Raw genomic sequence first — 20,821 nt, 5'->3', positions numbered from 1 at the left:
TTTCTGATCTGTATTTTGCCTCCTTCTGTTCATTTCTAATATCTAATTTAAATTTTTCGTCTAATTTCTGACCTGTACTTTGCCTCTTTCTGCTCCTTTCTCACCTTTATTTTGTCTCTTTCTGTTTGTCTCTGACCTTTAGTCTGCCTCTTTCTGCTCATTTCTCACCTTTATCTTGCCTATTTCTGCTTGTTGCTGAGCTTTATTCTGCCTCTTTCTGCTAATTTCTGCCCTTTATTTAGTCTCTTTTGGCTCTTTCCCCCAGGACCACGGAGGAGCCTCAAGGCCGCAGCGGTCCCAGCCCCTTCCCCACCTCCTGCGGGAGCCTACTTTACTCAAACTGGAAATGCAGCTTCCTGCATGCAAGAGCAATCTGTTTCATCTCTACAGCACAGTTTTTAATCTTAGGATTAGCACAGTGCTATACATACCGAGCTGTCGGTTAAAAGACTTTGGTCATTTTACAGCTCATTGTCATGACTGCTGATCCCACTTACGCATGCATGTCACTGCGGGGCACCGGCACGCATGCGCAGGGACCAGCAATAGAGTTCAAATCCTCTCAGATCCCGAGCTGAAATGCTTCACGTTCCAGCTTCAGGACTCACAGTATTCCCTACCTGAACTACCGGGTCTCCTGATGGTCGGATCGCTCGTCAAGTCTCCGGTGTCCTGCTCTCTTCTTTGTCGGGTCTCCTGTTTGTGGATTTACCTCGAGTTGCTCCTCTGTTCGACACTCGCTCCCTTGGGACAGTCTTTCTGATTAACTTCCCCTGAAATCAAGAAACAGAGAGAATACAAAAGCTGCATTACGTTTTTTACGGTAACCGCACTTCTTGCACTGACCTGACTTTACTTATTATTTTTTGAGAATGCATAAATAATTATCTGATAAGGGACCTAGGTCCTTGGAGATCTATTTTTTCCCTGGCGTATTTCATTCCTGAAAGTAAAGGAATTTCTGTTAGAGATACCTGACAACAAGGTGGACTTTATTTAGTTTCATGTCCTTTTTTTTACATCTATCCAACGTTTGGCTGTAATTAGAAACCAGTCCTGAAGTTACTAACCTAGTCATCCTGCACCAACAGGAGGGTTTCAGTTTGGTTTACTTTTCTTTTTTTTCCTTTTCTCATCTTTATTTCCTGAATTCTTCAGTAAAGCTCTTCCTCTCTATTTTTATAGATAAAGACACATCCCAACATGAAAAACGTATCAATAACACACGGGAAAAGGGAACAATTCAGGTAGTTAGAACTTCTCATATTTTCCTATATAGATCTCATAGGTTTAGAACTTCGTTGATTAACCACAGTTTCTGTCTTTTGTTCAACAGAATTTTCCCCTGGCTGTTTGGTCTGGTCCTTGAGTGGGGGACCTCGTGGGACATTCTTGTCTCCATATTTTCCCGTCTTCCCTTGGTAACTGTTGACACTTTGACATAGTTAGGTGCAATATGTGATCAGGAGAGATTGGGACATTTTCAACTTTTGCATAGAGTTCCTGCGGAAACGTAAGTAGGAATCCTGGAACTCGGCATGGATAGCACTGTGCAAATGTGATGCTTAAAAACTTTACTGTAGAAATAGCAAAAGACTTTGACCCTTTCTATCTCGGCATGGATGGCACAGTGCTTATCCTATGCTTAAAGGTTTTTATAGAAAAGCAGACTTTTGACGTGAGCAAATTTAGAGTGTTGCTGGGGTTGAGGGTGCTTTATACAGAAGCTGCCTTCCACCTAAATTTGGGAACTACCCAGAGTTCTCTGCTCCTTTTATGTGTATATATATATATATATATATATATATATATTCACTGAAAAAACCATAGGTTATAGACCATATATAGTTAGGAATTAGCATTTACAAAACCTTGAAAATTCACTGAAAAAACCATAGGTTATAGACCATATATAGTTAGGAATTAGCATTTAAAAAACCTTATTTTACTCACACAAAACCATTGAAATTCCATATATAGTTAGTTGCACTAACTATATATCGCGCACCCGCAATCCACTGCTGATGATGTCACATATTACATCATTCATGACATGGTCAGTGACATCACTGATGACATCACTGATGACATCTCAAATGACATCACTGATGACATCACTGATGACAACATCCAGTGACTGTATGTTTCTATAAAGTTAAAATATGTCTTACATATTGAAGAATGAGTAGATGTATAAGTGTCTGGACGAAGGATTTAGTAGGTGCATGACTGAATGTATGAGTGAGTGATTAAATGTGTCTCACTGAGTGCATGGGTTAGTGACTAAACTGTCTTAATTTGTGCATCATTATGTCTTTTGTTCTGTAAACTGCTGCATGTGTTGATCAGTAGCTATATGAGTAACTATATGGGTTATTGATTGATTGTCCAAGTATTTGTATGGGAGACTGAGTGTATGTGTGGCTGGCTGGGAGATGTGTGACTCTGTGCAGATCAATGTGTTCTTGTATCAATGATTGTATAAGAGAGTAAGTATGTGTTAGTATATGTTTGAAAATGTAAGGTACTCTATGTTTAACTGTATAGATTAGAAAATGGAAGTGTGATTGATTCTTTACAGGACTGACTAGGTGTGTGAGTAACTCCATGGATGAGTGGCAGAGTGTGAGTGTCTGTATAGGTGTATGAGTGCATATGATAGTGTTGTAAAGATGAGTGATTGTATGTATAAATGATTGTATGGGTGAATGAGTGAATGTGTGTGTAGACGTAGGAATCAGTGAGGGCGTATGTAGTAACTAGTATTGGTGTGTCAATGGTTTAAAAAATTATATTCTGTATTTAACACTGGGTGTAACAGAGATTATATTAAAGTGTGAGGAGATGCATTGTATTGTCACATGAATGATATCATCAGTGATGTGACCATTGATGTCAAATGAGATGTCATCAGTGATGTCATCAGTGATGTCATTTGAGATGTCATCAGTGATGTCATCAGTGATGTCATTTGAGATGTTATCAGTGATGTCATTTGAGATGTCATCAGTGATGTCATCAGTGATGTCATTTGAGATGTCATCAGTGATGTCATCAGTGATGTCACTGACCATGTCATGAATGATGTAATATGTGACATCATCAGCAGTGGATTGCGGGTGCGCGATATATAGTTAGTGCAACTAACTATATATGGAATTTCAATGGTTTTGTGTGAGTAAAATAAGGTTTTTTAAATGCTAATTCCTAACTATATATGGTCTATAACCTATGGTTTTTTCAGTGAATTTTCAAGGTTTTGTAAATGCTAATTCCTAACTATATATGGTCTATAACCTATGGTTTTTTCAGTGAATTTCATTGGTTTTTTAAAAGTTAATATCTGTAGCTGTAAAATGTATTCTTCTTTAAATCCAAAAATATATTTTATATGTTTATTAATAATTTTTTTTTTTAATATTTTTTTTTCTTCGCTCCCGCTTCGCGAATCGGGAAGTTTCCCGTTAGGTGACCTTGATGCCGCGAAATAGTCTGCGAACCGGTAAACGTTCCTTTAGCGCAACTGCCGCGTTAGAAAACAACATCGTGACGCCTCGCGTCCGCATGACGTTTCGCGTTGTCGCGTGATACGTCATATGACGTGCTACGTTAGCGTACCCGAAAGCGAACCGAGGCGCGAAGCGCAGGTTCACGGAAGCAAACCGGGAGGCGGCGCAAAGCGCGTAACGTAAACACAGCAGGTCATGTGACTTGGTAATAACACTTTTCATTGGTTCATTTCACTTTTGGTTTCCTAATGATGTAAGACTAGGTCATGTAATCTAAAATTAACACTTTTCATTGGTTGAGAACTATTGTTTTTCCCAAATGATGAAAACCCCTCCTTCTTTCCTCACTCTGACTTTCATCTTTGTGAGAGAAAGACCCCTTGTTACCAGTGAGCAATGGCTTCTTTAGTAGCTTCAGCTGGTGCTTCCCCACCACCTCCACCACATCCAAGGAAGAGAGGACCACCTGCTGAAGTTATAATTCAGCAAGAAGAGGAAGAAGAGAAAGAGGAGGAAGAGCAGGAAGAGAGGCAGTTTTTGCCTGAAGAGCCCAGGAGGTCTCACCGGAAAGAAAACTTCATTTGGCAATTTTTTAAAATTCCCAAAGGCCAGAAAAAAGTAAATGCAAGATACGTAACTTGCCTTATATGTCAAGATAGACTGTCCAGAGGGACCGAGAAGAAATACAGTTACGGAAACTACACAATGCATCGCCATATGACTAGGTGGCATCCTAACAACTACAGTGCTGCACAGTTTCGTAACGATCTAGATAATCCCCCTATTATGGCCAGAAGATCTGTTTACCGGAAGTGACGGGACCAGAGGGCAGGGAGATGGTGCCAAATATACAAATGAGATTTGGGGAAGTAAAACAAATCTGCGTACATTGCAATGGATTCATTTGCGATTTGCGATTTTGGGAAAGGGGGGTGGTCACCACCCCCCTTTTCCAAAATCGGTTTTATCCACACTATGTGTGGGAGGGTATGCTCAGACGTGAGTCCCTTGCTCATTGCACCATCAGGATTCAAGCAAGCCGGGCCGAAGAAGGCTGTGATGCCAGAAACCGGTCCCCGGAAGCTTGTTCCCTTCCCAGTATAAGAATTGGCTTGGTAGTTTGGTTTGCCCTGTTCCCAGCATGCTCTGGGACAGGAACAGACTAATTTGCATATAGCCAGGTTCTGAGCTGGGATGGTGCATTGAGCTAAAAAACGGTGATGGATTAAAACCATGATCTCTTGACTTGGTAAGAGTATTCTGCATCATTCAGAAACTCTGTCCATCACCACCCCCCTTTTCCAAAATCGGTTTTATCCACACTATGTGTGGGAGGGTATGCTCAGACGTGAGTCCCTTGCTCATTGCACCATCAGGATTCAAGCAAGCCGGGCCGAAGAAGGCTGTGATGCCAGAAACCGGTCCCCGGAAGCTTGTTCCCTTCCCAGTATAAGAATTGGCTTGGTAGTTTGGTTTGCCCTGTTCCCAGCATGCTCTGGGACAGGAACAGACTAATTTGCATATAGCCAGGTTCTGAGCTGGGATGGTGCATTGAGCTAAAAAACGGTGATGGATTAAAACCATGATCTCTTGACTTGGTAAGAGTATTCTGCATCATTCAGAAACTCTGTCCATCACCACCCCCCTTTTCCAAAAATGGATTCATTTGCTACAGAGAAAGTAGCATCACTCTGATCAACAGAGCTATTGACAATCATCTTCCAGTTTGTCCGAAACGCCCCAAATAATAAATTCTTTTTTTTTTGTTGCTCCTGTTGAGCCCTTTACAATGAATCGTTTTCGTTTCCCCCCCAAAAAAAACCAAAAAAAATATAAAACCGTTCAGAAAAATTCAAAAAAAGTAAAAAAAAATTCAGAAAAATAATAAAAAAAATATAAAACAACAAAAACAATAAAAAAAAAGTTCTTTTCAGAACTACCTCCCCGTTATTAAAAAATTGGTAGAATATTTGGAACTCTGCCAACCTCTATTTCTCTTGGTTCGCTTCCCAGTTCGCTCGCCGGTTCCCAGTTCGCTCGCCGGTACGCGAACCGGGAGCGAACCAAAAAAAACTTTTTTTTAAAAAGAACAGTAAGTATAAGGGAAGGAAACAGACAGTTATGTTAAAAGAAAGACAGCTATAGGGGAGTAAACTAGAGATACTATTACCCGTAATCCACTGCTGATGATGTCACATATTACATCATTCATGACATGGTCAGTGACATCATCAGCAGAGGATTGCGGGTAACAGTATCCCTAGTTTACTCCCTATAGCTGTCTTTCTTTTAACATAACTGTCTGTTTCCTTCCCTTATACTTACTGTTCTTTTTAAAAAAAATTATTTTAGATCAGTCAGAAACAGTGAAAGTAATAGAGACAGAGTGAGTGACCAAGAGTGAAGAAGTATGAGAAGAGAGGGACTAAGAAAAATAGTGAAGGAGTAGAGTAATTAAGTAATAGAGAAAGGAATGAGGGAAGTAGCAAAGGCAGGAAAGTGATTCTTAAACAAATGAAGCAGTGGAAGTAATAGAAGTTAAATGTGATAGAAATATAACAAAAAGAGTACAAAACATTTACCTTATAATTGTCGTTAACTTAGTCATTTGTTCTTTTTATACTAAAAAATCTGTGAAAGAGAGAACAAACATTTGAAAAATATTAAAACATGTTTTTAATAAATTAGAAAAAACAAGGGAAAAGATTGAAGGACAAATAGTTTTTCAAGAACTTTGACACTTACAGAAGCCTCTGCTTCTCCATGCCCCTACACAGTCCTAAAAATATACATTTTAAACTAATAGTATCTTGATGCAGATGAAGTGAGTCCTATCTTGCAACATTGTGCATCTTTTGCATGACTGCTGCATCGGTTTCGTGTGGCATTGTTTTTTTACAGCATGACACATCTGCCTAGATTCATCATTTTATAATTTTGTCCCCTCATAGCAAATCTTTTCAACCGTGACTGCGTCACAAAAGTGACGCACAGTGGCGCAAAAGAGGCATACACCTATCATAAATCTGTCCCTAACATGTTAAATAATTGATTCAGGATGACAATAAGGTGTGGCCTATCCAGAGGTTTGTTTAAGGTGAGGCCTACTCAGGGTTGCAGATCAAATTTACACTTATTGAAGAATACAGAGGAGATAATACATGTGAACGCCTACTAATGAAGTAAGTCATGTCCACTTTACTCTTGAACAAAGGCTAGACCTCTTCTGTGTCCGTGGACAGACCTAAACTTCATCTGCACAATGTCATTCGTAAACTTAGGAAACACAGGTGATGTAATTGAAAAATGTGGAGTTTATTTTCCTCATTTCACAATCACATTACCTGTGTTGCCTTTGCTTAGGTATCTCATAGTGGAAATGTAGTCTATCATATGAAAGACTACGTAGAATATGAGCACTGTATGCAACAACTTTGACACTTACAGAAGCCTCACCTTCTCCATGCCTCCTACACAGTTCTACATGTACATCATAAATGCAAACAGAACAGAATTAATTATACATGTTAAATGGTTTATTTTTGCTGTTCTCAGAATGTATCAAATTTCACTAAAAACAGTGACTTGAAGGTATTCATCATATAACAGCGGGGAAAAAAAACCACAATCAAAATTATTGTGTTTAAAAAACCCATACAACATAACAAATCAGAATTCAGAACTCCTTAAAGTTAACTTACTTTCCATGACGGCGAAGGATGTCCTATGAACAGCTTACACTCTGTTGTGCTGTTATTACTTTCAACCCGCCACTTTCTGAAAGAAAACCTCCATCGTTTTCAAAAACATGTTACATACAATAAATGACTTCTCGCTCTCTACCACACGTTTCCACAAGGCCAAATCGTGTCAGAGCCATTTATAACTCTTGGAATTCTTGTAAGCGAATCCCGTCATGTTGTATTTCCGCAACTTTCAGAATTAAAATGTTGAAGATCATTTTCACAATCCTGGATTACTAATATCTTACCTTTCTTGCTCACTCATGTTCTACATTTCCTATGACACTGATACTGCTTACTATAAAGCAGACTTACACTATCTCTATGACTACTACAATTATTAAATTCTCTACATCACTTTTAATCACAAAGCAATATAAAACAGTAGACAGCATTGCAGACTTACATTCCCTCTACTCCATGTTTTGATTGGCTGCTTGAATTTGCTTATAAAAAGAAACAGTTTTTCTGAATTCATTCAAAGTGCAGTTATTTCAACATGACGTCCAGTGTTATGGTAAGAAGTTATGTCTCTGTACTACACTTATCCTCAAGGCCAAATCGTGTAGGAGCCATTAGAACTTCTTGAAATTCCTCAGAGCACATCCCGAGATTCTTTCCCTAAAACTTTGGTTTTAAAAACACCAGGTAAGAGTTTTTAAGGTCATACGGCAATTTTTTTGTGAAAATTAAAACAGAATCATTGCAGAATGACCAGCCGTTTCTAGACTTTAAATAAGCTGTGTAATGTCCTGATGTTATTGAAGGACCGTCATGATATATAATTGCTGCAGTTACAAAAGTCCTTCCTGATATTGACAACTGTGAAGCCACAACATTTTTAATTAAAGTTGTCAATTTTGTTCCATCAGGCCTACATCGTTGGAACATTAAAATAACATACTGGCCATATGTTCGTATAAATAATGTGGACATCATTTCAAATTTACATTGGCTACACTCCATGTTGTGATCAGCTGCTTTTACTAGTTTATTAAAAGAGACTGATTTACTGTCTGGCAAAGTTAAATATATAAATCTTTCTGAGTCTACACTAGTACTACTTGATACCCTACAGTTCTCGCAGTCATGCTGCCATTGATAAGAAAGCCCAAACAGGTGATCTACATCTACACCTTCAGCATGCAATACATCAAGTATATACATTAAAAACTCCTGACAATCTTGCTGAATATTTTGAGAGAATTGTGTTTGGCCTGAACATCTGTCTAACAGATTTCGAATTTCAGACACACTTTCTATTTTTGTTCTATCTGTGCTACATTTCTCTAACACAGAATTTAACAAACTGCAAAATCTTTGATCAGAATTGACCACAATCTCTTCTTTTACATTTTCTAGAGAAAACAAAACATTAACCACTACATTAGCATAGCAGTTGACACCAGAACTGTTTTCAAATTGAAAACCAACAACATCTTCAAGAGAATCCTTTTTGTTTCTGCTTATAATTTCAGGTTCATCGACTTTTCGTCTTTTTGCTGCAACCTCCCTAGTATTTGTCACATTTCTTCGTTTCCGGCCTACCACACGTTTCTCAAACAAAGGATATTGAGGCAAATGTGGCGCATACTCTCTTCTTAACCTATTGTATTCCTTAACACAATCTAGATCCGCACAAATGTTTGTGACATCACACTCAATCAAGTACAATCCCGATAAAGTTCTAACTCGTGACAATGCCACATATGCCATACCCTCCTTGAACACAGAACTGCCAATATTCACCAATGCACTGTCTACACTTAAACCTTGCGATTTATGGATTGTCACCGCATATGCCAAGCAAACAGGAAACTGCTTACGGCGAACATATAAGTCTTTTACAAGCAAAAATCTAGCAGAGCAACGACCAATTAGCTGTACTTCCTCAATGCCATCAAATTTAATTTTTAAAAATTCAATTCCATCTCTATTTCTGTATTTCACAAAATCAACAACATTACCCATTGATCCATTTACCAGACCTCTTTCAACATGTAAATTCCTTCTTAAAATTATACGGCAGTTCAAGCACACATTCAGAGTCTTTTCAAAACCTGCAGTTTTAGATATAGTCTTCTCTAATGAATCCAATTTTGATTTCAAATTCTCAGACAAAATAATTGTTGATCCCATATGCTCTACTCTGTCAATAGCTTCTAGTTTCACAATCTCCTGCTTTTCCAAATGCAACATTTTGTTGTTGAATTTGGCACATTCTGCAAGAGTTGGCATCAAACATATTCCAGATTTTTTCTCAGTAATTTTCTGAAAAATATTCTCAGGCACAACATCTTGTTCTGGATATAAATTTGACAGTAATCGTGCATGTAAAGCTTCTTTCCCATGCTCGGTCACTTTTCCAATTCTAACATCTTGTAGAATACTCTTGTAAACTTCATCCTTCGCCTGACGCATATTTTCATGCAGTTCAGCATAATTGAAGTTTAACCATATATTGACGTTGCCAATGCTCCCTAGGCACTTCCTGGTATCTTCATGCATGAGCATTTTGAACACAGGTTGCCCTTTCACTGGTGTCAGCTGCAGAAGATCTCCGAAAACAATGATGTGTTTGCCACCAAATAACACATCATACTCTGTTTTGAGAACTTCTTGCATTCTCAAATGCACAAACGCAAGCATGACATTGGAAACCATGCTTACTTCGTCAATGATAAGAAGTTTCATTTTCCTCAAGATTCTTGAAACTTCAAAACAAGCATCTCCAGATAGCTTGTGATATTGTAATCTGTTGTCATGCTCCACTGGCAGCATCAGTAAACGATGTAAAGTAATCCCTTTAATGTTATGTGCTGCCAGTCCAGTTGGAGCGGTGACAACACAAGACAGCGATGACTCTGTCCTTTCCTGCAAATAGCATGAAATTGCTTTAATAAGGAAACTTTTTACAGTTCCCGCTTCTCCACTCACGTACAGTCGGACAGGCTTCAACGACGTACATGAACACTCTTTCTTCTCATGACTTAATCCATGATCAATTTGCATGGTAACTTCGTCATATATTTTCCTCTGCTCAACGTTGAGTTGTCTTTCCAACTCTTCTAAGTTAACCGCATCCTCCTGAGCATGTGCCATGGCTCTTTCCACTTCATTCATAGCAGTGGCAGCTTCATTTTCGATAACAGGTCCTCCTAGTGGATCCTGACTCAATGAAGCAGAACTCTGACTGTCCTGAGAACTGTCTCTGGCAATCTCGGCTGCAATCGTTGCTTCCTGCTCAATTTCCGCATTCAACATTTCTACATATTTGGGAAAAGCAGGACATTGTATGGTCTCCTTGGCAGCATTGAAAGAGTCTTCGTAACAGAGGAAATCTCCAAGCAGTTCCTCTTCTGCACGCCAAGGCTTGAAAAGTTGCAAAAGTGCTAAATAGAAAAACTCCTTTTTTTCAGGAGATTCGCCACTCAATTTTCGATGGTTTACCAAGTGGCATTTTCTTTGCTTGACCAGACATCCCTCACTTCCTATTACAGCATACACTCCTTTCTCAGTATCTTCTTTGATGTTCCTCTTGAATATGTAATTTTGAAGAACCTCATACAGACAAACATTGTCGAGGTGTTTGCTTCGATTTGGATAATATGTATCCAACATGTTGGTCTTCAAAATGTCGGTACTGTTTGGCTCCTTTTCCGCCAAATACTCAATTTCCCACACAGGTTTCAGAACTCGATTACGCGTTGCAGCAAGACCAAGACTCGCCCAAACGATACTCCTGGACTTGGCATAGAGACTTGCTGAAGACAACCGATCAGAGCATTCGTAAGCTCCGATTTCTCGATGCGACAACATCTTCAGACTGAAACTGTACAACTTCTTGATGAGGCTCTTTTCATGTGAAATGTCCTCCCACATATCCTTCAATTCTGTCTTCTCTTTTTTGGTGATGTAAGATGTCACATACCGAGCCACAGCCATACAGTTATCAGCCACAAACTGTATATCCATGTTAGCATTCCACATGGACAAAATCACCGGGTTGTAGTCGTTGATGTACTTGGACTCTTCGTTCCTCTTCAAATTGTATGTGTTTTTAGGTGATTTCTTCATCACATTATGTCGCAGCGAAGACATCAAACTGTTTACTCTTCCTTTAGAAATCACCGGTCGTGGAAAGCCGAAACGACATTTGGTGTAGAACTTGTCCTTGTTTCGGAATTTACGACGACAGTACTTTCCACATCGATGGCTTTGGAAACGTAGAACTTTTTCTCTTAGGCTTTTCTTCTCCTTTGCGTTTGGAACAGCACACGTAGAATACTGTTGTATGAAACTCATCACTGACTCTTCTGGATCCGTTCCAAATTTAGGTGCATCCTTGATCCACAGCAGCATATGTATATGAGGAGCACCTCTTGCTTGGTACTCCTTTCTCCAGAAGAAATCCAACACCTCTCCAAGAGGTGGATTCTTCTTATTCATGATGAAAGACATCTTAGCTTCAAATCTATGATTGAAGTACCTGCATACATTGACTGGATCCAAAGAGCACAGTTCTCCGGGTGTCTTGAATTCGATGTTTTCGATGTTTGCATTTGCCTCTCGTAGAAAATTCAAGTAAGTCTTCCCAGCCATACTCGGCACAGCTCAGAGTGAGGAACCATGTGGGAGTTCCTAAGTTCCTCAGCATACATTTTAAATCACCATGACGACGGTAATGAAATGAAATGAAATGAAAAAGAAATGTATAAAGCGCTCTGTGGCCAAGCGGCTTCCTGGCGCTGAGGAACACATCGGAATCTGCCTAACTGGTGCGAGAGAGATTAGCCTGGAAAAGCCTGAAGAAAGAAAAAAGTTTTAAGGGCTTTCCGAAAATGAGAAAAAATGGGAATGGAGCGGATAGAGAGGGGAAGAGAGTTCCAGATTTGTGGAGCACGCACCGAGAAGCGAGTGCCCCCAGTGCGGGACTTACGGAAGCGGGGAACGTGAAGAAGAGAGAGGGAGGAAGATCGGAGGGAACGAGGAGGAGCATAGGAGGAGATCAGAGAATTGATAAAGAGAGGAGCGGACCGGGCCTGCGCCCGAAAGGCCAGGCAGGCAAGTTTGAACTGGGACCTGTACTGAACGGGGAGCCAGTGAAGGGTTTTTAGGGCGGGAGTGATGTGGGAGAACTTAGGTAAACGAAGGACAAGACGAGCCGCCTGGTTCTGGATGGCCTGGAGACGACGGGTCTCGTAGGCAGGAATGCCTACATACAGGCCATTACCATAATCCAGGCGGGATGTGATAAGGGCAGTGATGATAACTTTAAGATCATCAACAGAAAAAAACCGGGAGATCTTACGGATGAGGCGGAGGGAGAGAAAACAAGAGGATACGACAGAGCTAATGTGCGCATGCATCGAAAGGTCATTACTGACCTTGATGCCCAGAGTCCGGACAGAGGGGACCGGGGAAGGTGGAGGACCAAAAGAAAGGGGCCAGTGGGCAGAGGACCAGGGGTTAGAGGGGCCACCAGTGAGGACAAGCTCTGTCTTGTCAGGGTTGAGCTTCAAATGATTGAAGCTCATCCACTGAGAAATAAAGACAAGAGTTGACCTGAGCTTGGGAAGAGAGTGGGTGGGAGAAGATAGATCAAAGACGGTACCAGTACTCATTAGTACCACGCTGACACGCCAGGAGATTAATCAGGTGAGAATCCAAAATACTGTCTTGGACATTGACTTTATCCATAAAGTCACTTGCCGACATGTTTTGCATGTGTATACCACTTTTCAAGATGTGGTTCACTGCATATGACAGTCCAGACAGATCGCTTTCAAACAGGAGATGAAACAAATAGGGAATGCATTGTCGAAACCTAGCATCTCCTGCATACAATCGCAAAGTCCGGTATTCAGAAGCAGGAATTTGATGAGGTCGCTCATCATATCTTCCTCCCTGACCTGTTGGAAAAAGCTGTGGGAAACACCGAGCTTCCAAACTTTCCTCCCAAACACTAATGGGACTCCCTTTGGCTTGTTTCATTTGAAACAACTCAATAGCATTCCCCATGACTTCCTTGGAATGCAAAGGATGAACACTATAATGTTCATATATTTCTTCACTAGTACAGGGTTCTACTTTCTCAATTTGACCAGCACACAAATCGCTATCCTCTTCCTCACTTACTTCCTCTTCTGCAACATATACATTTTTATAGTATTTATTATTTTTTTTCAAATACAATGTTGCCTTTTTGACTTTCCTAACATCCACTAAATCTTGCCAGATTTTCTTACTCTTTGTTGGAACCCCATTAACTAAGATAACCAGAGGTTCCTCTTCCACTTTCTCTACTCCAATTGTGTTAATGTTTTTCTTCAAATCTAGAGGCAAATAAACAACTCTTCCCTTTAATCCTCTCTGTAAATCTGATGGAGGCAATTTCCCTGTCTTTGGCTCCATTCTTACAATAGCCTGAAAGGGATGGATACTTTGAATCAAAATAGATTCATAAGTATTTAAATCCTTCAATTCAGAAGGAATCTCAATCAATTCCATCCATTCTCCAGAAAAAACTTCACAAAAATTACTACGATTAACTATTCTCTTCCATCTACTATTTCTTTTGAAATCATAAATTGCCTTGTTTACCTTCCTAATTCTATTGATTATCAAAATAAATAACTTACGTTTAATTTCAAATGCCTGATCAATGACTTTCTCAACAATTTTTTTTCTCTTATAAAAAACCACTTTCTGTTCACCTTTCTTAATATTTTTTAACAAATTGCCAATTATCCTGTTGCGGAACATTCGTTTACGAATGTCCCTAAACTGTTGTTTCCTTCTACTATCATGCACAGAGTTATCTCTTGCTCTAGCAGTAACATTTTTCATTGGCCTTTCCTTTCCGTTTGAATTGCTTCTCCTTTTCTGGACTGAAACATTTTCTGTAGTAATATTTTTTTTACTACAGATATTTCTTATGAATGTTTTTGTACTCTTACCCGGTGCTTTCTTGGTGACTTGACAAATATTTTTGTTAGAGGACTGCTGCTTTTTTTCATTAACCTGCTGTCTTTGACGTTTTGCAGCCTTTCTCAGTCTTTCTTTGGTTGGCATGCTGAAATCTTCAAATGATCTGCAGTTGAATCTGTGGTAAAATATAATAAAAAATGTTATTAACCACTATTACCCAACAGTAAATCAATAACAGTCATCAAAAACTTAACACACTACTTAACATTTTTACATAGAAGATTTTTTAGTGCTTGGCAAATTTAGATTACAGAAATAGCAGAAAAGAAATGGAATTTATATTCATTTTACCTGTGCTGTTTTATATGTGAATCTGATCTAATTTTATGAGCATATTTTAATATTTTATTGAAGACACTACACATAACCTGTTTTTGAAGGTGTCTTTATTTTTAAATTAAACGGTTTACATTTTTACTTTTTATTTGTTATAAATTTTTTAAATAAATGTTTATAGTTCCATAGGCTCAAGCACGTCAGCTTCCCATCCTATGTCATACAATTCTGACAAATCTGCATCCTCATCACGTTCTTCTTCATCCTCAGGATTTAAATCATCCAAGGGATCAACATCCACTGATGTTTCAATTACGAGTTCAATGATGAGGTCGAAATCAACTGATTGCTGATTGTCGCTCATGTTGATGTTGTCTTTATCTTTAAAGAAAGATAACAACAATGAGATGTTGCAGAGTAAGAGACAAATCTCAGAGATTATAATAGTAAAATTGTTTAACAAGAGTAACATTTTGCAGCTATTATTTAGCCATGTCCAGCGATGCTGAGGAGGTGAAGCCTATGTCCAATTTTTCAGTGAACAGGACTCATCTCTTCTTAACCTTGGATAAGCCTCACCGACTCTGTGTCCCCTGCACATACTTAAATGTAAAGGGGCAGATTGATGTTAACTAGCACATCCCCAGGAATGCACCAGTTAACGTGCACCGCTGCTCTGCCACCCATGGTGTGCCGCATTTACAATCAGATAGGACAAAGCTGCGTCAAAACCCTGCGCCTGGTTGAAGCAGGCATACGTCTTGACGCACGTAGGCTGAAAGCTAAAGCAACAACTAAGTGTCGTGTGCAGAAGTTGCAAAAAAGGAAAAATGGCGTTTAAACCGGTAATGAGCCCATGCTAACTTAACACGGTGTAAAGATATCCAGGATCTACATCAGTTTGGCGTTCACAAACCTGGCAGGTACAAGGCACTGAGGCTTTGCACCGTGCATGTCTCATCCCGAATCATATGTTGTTTCTGAATGAAACAATTTCCCAGACCACATGCTTTGGATTGGCTACTTCTAAAAAATTAAACACCCCTACTATCCCGGAGTTAGAGGAATATGATGGTTGGAGTAATTTTACTCGGTTGTCCATTAGTGATTTACAGGCCCTACTCCGTAATTCTTCCTTTAACATTTCCAGTATAAATCCAAAAGGTTGGCTGCTTTGGCAACGTAGTTCAGATTCTTGCAATTTGCTTGGACCCTTCAAACTCTGAAAAATGGTAAAGTTCCCTGGGGATACATGAACGTTTCTTCTTTATTTGCCCCATTCAATTTGACTAACAAACAACGCTTGCTGTCAATGCGTGATGCTTCCTTTTCAATGTTACATATTGAAAGTTTAGAATCTTTGCCTTTTTCAGTGGCAGAGGCCAATGCTGCAACGTGCCTTATCCACGGTTTAATAACGCTGCGTTTTACTTTATATAAGTTTTCAAATTGTATGAAATATGTACCAATAGGTCGTTATGAACCTTTAGGTAGTGGTTTTCTTCGTGAGGTCTGGTCGCTTCCATACACATACAGATGTTTCAAAGATGACCAAGAAGTTTATCTGAATGGAGAGGAATGCACTGAGACGCCAGATCATTCACTAATGTGTAGGCACATACAGTTACACGGTTCATACAACAAAGACCGACCAAATATGGCTTGCGTGTTGCAAGGCACGCCAGTTCCTGCTATCATCCCCACGTTCAAGTTGTTGGAAAATGGTAGTTATTTGATGCTCAATAATGAAGATTGTTGTGGGTTAATTACAAGTATTCCTTTTATCGTAACAGTAAGTGAACGGGTTATTTGCTGCAGAAATGTTCTATTTCCTCCCACACATGAACATAGGGAGTTTTCAATCTGGCCACAAATACCAACCTTGGGTGCAGATTTCAACGGCATGGCAAGAATAAGGGCTCTTTTGTCTCAGAGAGAGGTGGCCTTGAGTTTGGCCCGTGAAACTTTCGTGCTTCACATAGCGAACACCCGTACAGAGGTGCAGGCCCTTTTAAATACTGATTCGCCTTTGCATTTCACCGAGATGGTTCGGACTATCTTTAACGCGTCCTCCACAAAGGACCTGGCACATTTTTTTTAAGTTGTTAGCAGTGGTCTCGTGACTTCATTTGAGAAAATCTTTGGAGTCATCCCTGCTTTCTTTCATTCTATTTTTTCCACTTTGTTTGGTGGATTCCCAGTTTTACTTGCATTAGCAGCGGGCGCTCTTGTGGTTTTTTACATTTTTAAATATGGATGTCCTTCCTGTGCAAGGTCCCGCCCTGCAGCTGCTGACGCTGTTCTGCAATCGCATGCTTGAATATTATGGCACAATGCCGTTGGCGATATTAAGCACGGCATATGGATTATCTTTTCGATTCTCCTACTTCACCTGTGTCCAGCCTGTATTTCACTGCCTAACCTGTGATTTCGATTGGGCCATTGATTTGTGTCTCTGCGGACCGGTTTCTCCTGACGTCGACTTTAATCAGCTGATGAGTCCTATCATTACTCACGAGTTGGTTTGTCCTGGCGAAAGGATTATGGCTGTGGCATTGATGCATGGACTAATTGGTCCCTGGAATTTACTGGCGGCAACACAGTCTTTCTTGGAACAGAGCTTTCTTGAAAACCCACCGAGCTGTCCTCTGATGGTGATAGAGGATCCGGTGCTGGGAGAGCACGTATGTTCTTTTCCGCTTTTAAGTTGGATGGCTGAACTGTTTTCGGATGAAGACGGTGACTTCCTATTGGAGGCTGTTGCAGCTTATTTTGCATACACAGTTATGTCATAGACCTTTTTCATGTTTGATATGCTGAGTACTAGCATTTCATTGACAATTCATTTACTTATTTGTCAAGTTTTTATTATTTAGCTTGCCTATTGGCTTAAGCCTCGATAAAGTAGTTGGCTGTTTTATTTTTTTTTAGCATTAAATTTTGCTAGTTTTTAATGTTTTACCTTGTGGACCGTGCACATATAAAGTTGCAATCTGCTCTCATGAAATGGCACTTCTATTATCTTATTCAGTTCGTTTCCGGATCATGGGGGGGTGTCATGTAGATCCTGGATATCTTTACACCGTGTTAAGTTAGCATGGGCTCATTACCGGTTTAAACGCCATTTTTCCTTTTTTGCAACTTCTACACACGACACTTAGTTGTTGCTTTAGCTTTCAACCTAGTAGTTCATCGTGGTTTACATGACAATAATATGTTATTGCTCTACTATCTGCTTTGCTTGTTAAACTATATCTGTACAGCGAGTGCTGAAGTTTCAAGAACAACACGATACAGAATTGTTATGAGGTCTGATCTCCACGACTTCATAGTCATAACATAAGTGCAGCTTCTGCCAATTCTGGGCATGAGGCGCGTTTTATATTGCTTTGCCGAACACACATACACAACACTTGATGCGGTTCACATGAAGAGAGAGCTGGTGTATGCTGATGTGATTCCTTCAAATCTAGGACACTAAGGTATGGGCCCGCCCTAAACCAACCCAAAGAGACCTTCTTAACAAATAATATAATATGTGTATTAGGGAGGGTGAAATATAAGTGTTGCTAACTCTTATTCATTTACAGCATGTTAACATACTGTCACCATTCGCTTTTGATGTACTAGTAACTATGCTGGTAATTTTGCTACTGATAATATGTGTACTTGTATTATCTAAGATACTACGCCTGAGAAGACGGCATTAGTAAATAAACATTTCAAATGCACATGTGTTCTTCTTAACTCCATGTTCTCGTTTGTAATGAATATATAACGACCGAGTGTTCATGAGTTCCACGTATCCTGAGGTACTGTAAGTTCATGTTCTGAATTGTCTAAAGATTGGGAGTTTGTTATATCCAATGTGACACTGTACCTAGCTTGTTAGGGGTTTTTTGGGTACTAAGGTCAGTTTTGGGGCATCCTAATTCGCCGAGGTTCCAATCCTCTGTGCTTAGTTCTGTGTGAGAACAGAAACCCTACGACAGGGGCACCCCTGAGCCTTGCTGGAGCTTCATCACACTTGCGATACAACTCAAGCAATGCGCCACCTTTACGGCACAGATGCGTCACGCATCTGTGGTGTTTTTGCCCCATGGTGCGCCGCATTGTAAATGCAGCACACCATGGGTGTCGGAACAGCGACGCAGGATGACTGGCACATCCCTGGTGATGCGCCAGTCATCATAAATCTATCCCTAAGCTTCTTATCTTGTTAGAGATGAACCGCCATATGTATCATCAAAGTTTTTTGCATTTCCTAAATAGCGAACTTTAAGGAATAAATAGCGATTCTTTACCATTCCTAATTTGCGATGAGCAAATTGCTAATTGCAAATTACCCATTCATTTCCATGGAGCAGGAGACCCATAGGAATGAAGGTGCAATTTGCGATTAGCAATTAGCTCATCGCAAATTTGGAATTTTTTCGAGGGTGCAGGGGTCTCTCAAGAACACCCTGCTGCACCCCTGAAAAAGAAATTTGGAGGCATATGGCGCACATAAATTTTAAAAACATTCCTTTACCTCAAAAACGATTTTCAACTCATAATTTGAAAACACTGCCCACGGGGAAATGACTTAAAATGTCCTCAAGACACATGAGAGTGTTTTTTTAAAGCCTTTGCAATTTTTTTGGGTCACTTTTAACATGGCTATGTAACTCAAACAGTCAAAATTTAAATTTACCATGCACAGGTGGGAGCATATTTACAAGGAATTTGCTCCACGGGGAAAGGTCTTTTAATTTAATATTGGAAAAATAACTTCAGAGACACTGAAATGCCTTATAAAGAAGCATACACCATTATGTCCTTGTCATAAATTTTAAAAGCATTCCTTTTCCCCAAAAACGATTTTCAAGTGATAATTTAAAAACACTCCACATGGGGAAATGACTTAAAATGTCCTTAAGACACATGAAAGCGTTTTTTGATTGCCTTTGCAGCATGCTTGGGTCACTTTTAACACGGCTATGTAACGCAAACATTCAAAATCTAAATTTGCCATGTACAGGTGGGAGCATATTTACAAGCAATTTGCTCCACAGGGAAAGGTCTTACATTAAAATGGAAAAAGTAACATCAGAGACACTCAATTGCCTTATAAAGAAGCATACACCATTATGTCCTTGTCATAAATATTAAAACCATTCCTTTTCCTCAAAAACGTTTTACAAGTCATAATTTGAAAACACTCCACAGCTCCTATGCACATAAAAACCCTGTCAGTACTAATACTTCACATTTTCTCCAATTACAATTTCTCAAAGAAACAAAATCTATTTGTAAAACACTTGACACAAAGCAACATTTGAAAAACACAACTTTCTTCATAATTTTCTCCTTAAAGCACACTATTCTGTATCTAAATTAAAGAAATCTTTTCTCACCTAAGCAAATACTTTGAGTTTCAAAACAGTCTCAGAAACACACCAATTTGTCTTCAGCAGAGCAAAAGGTATGCACTCCAGAGTCTGCAGCTATCAAAAGCACAGAAATGCTGTAATTCTTCACACATATCTCTCATGTCGCCCAATCAAAACTCTTCCCTCACTTTTTTTCAAATTAAAACCCTTCCCCCCCCTCTGCCCTCTCTGCTTTTTTTGCATAGCAACCACCTCTTGGAAGACCTCTGGTGTTTGCAAGTTCACACAACAATGTTGCAATTGAACTCTGAACTCTCAGTGCACCTGCATATCCAGTGCATTCTTTCATTTAATGATTTTTTCTTCACCACTCAAAATACATCTTTCAAAGAACTCATCCATGCACCCTAACTTTCTGTTTTCAGTAATCAAAATCCACCAATCACTCTTACTGCTTCATTAACACAGAAACTCCACAGTTTTTTTCATTTTACACTCTAATTTTATTAACTGCCATTTCATTGCCACACTTCATCTGACTGCAGGAGAACCTTCTCTCACCACCAATTGATACCATTGGTGAAAACCTTTATGCATTTGCCAAAACCTGACCTGTTAATTGTGCACTGTGGAGGTAATGATTTGGGCACTTTGACTGGGGTAGGTCTGGAAATGCTTTTAAAGGACACCTTTGAGCAATTGATGGCACTTTTTCCTCAGACTGCCTTGGTATATTCAAATATATGCCAAAGACAGAAATGGAGGTGGTCGAACCAATTTTGTCCACAAATTGAGAAGTCGAGGAAGCATGTAAACAAATCTGTTTCAGCTTACATGAGAGACCATGGAATGGGCTTCTTGTACAACAATAACTTGCGTTACTACATGCAAGATATCTACAGAGGAGATGGAGTTCACTTCTCAGATGAGG

Source organism: Lissotriton helveticus, chromosome 12 (genome assembly GCF_964261635.1).
Source record: "Lissotriton helveticus chromosome 12, aLisHel1.1, whole genome shotgun sequence".
In the NCBI taxonomy this organism is placed as follows: domain Eukaryota; kingdom Metazoa; phylum Chordata; class Amphibia; order Caudata; family Salamandridae; genus Lissotriton; species Lissotriton helveticus.
This window is presented reverse-complemented; position numbering follows the sequence as displayed.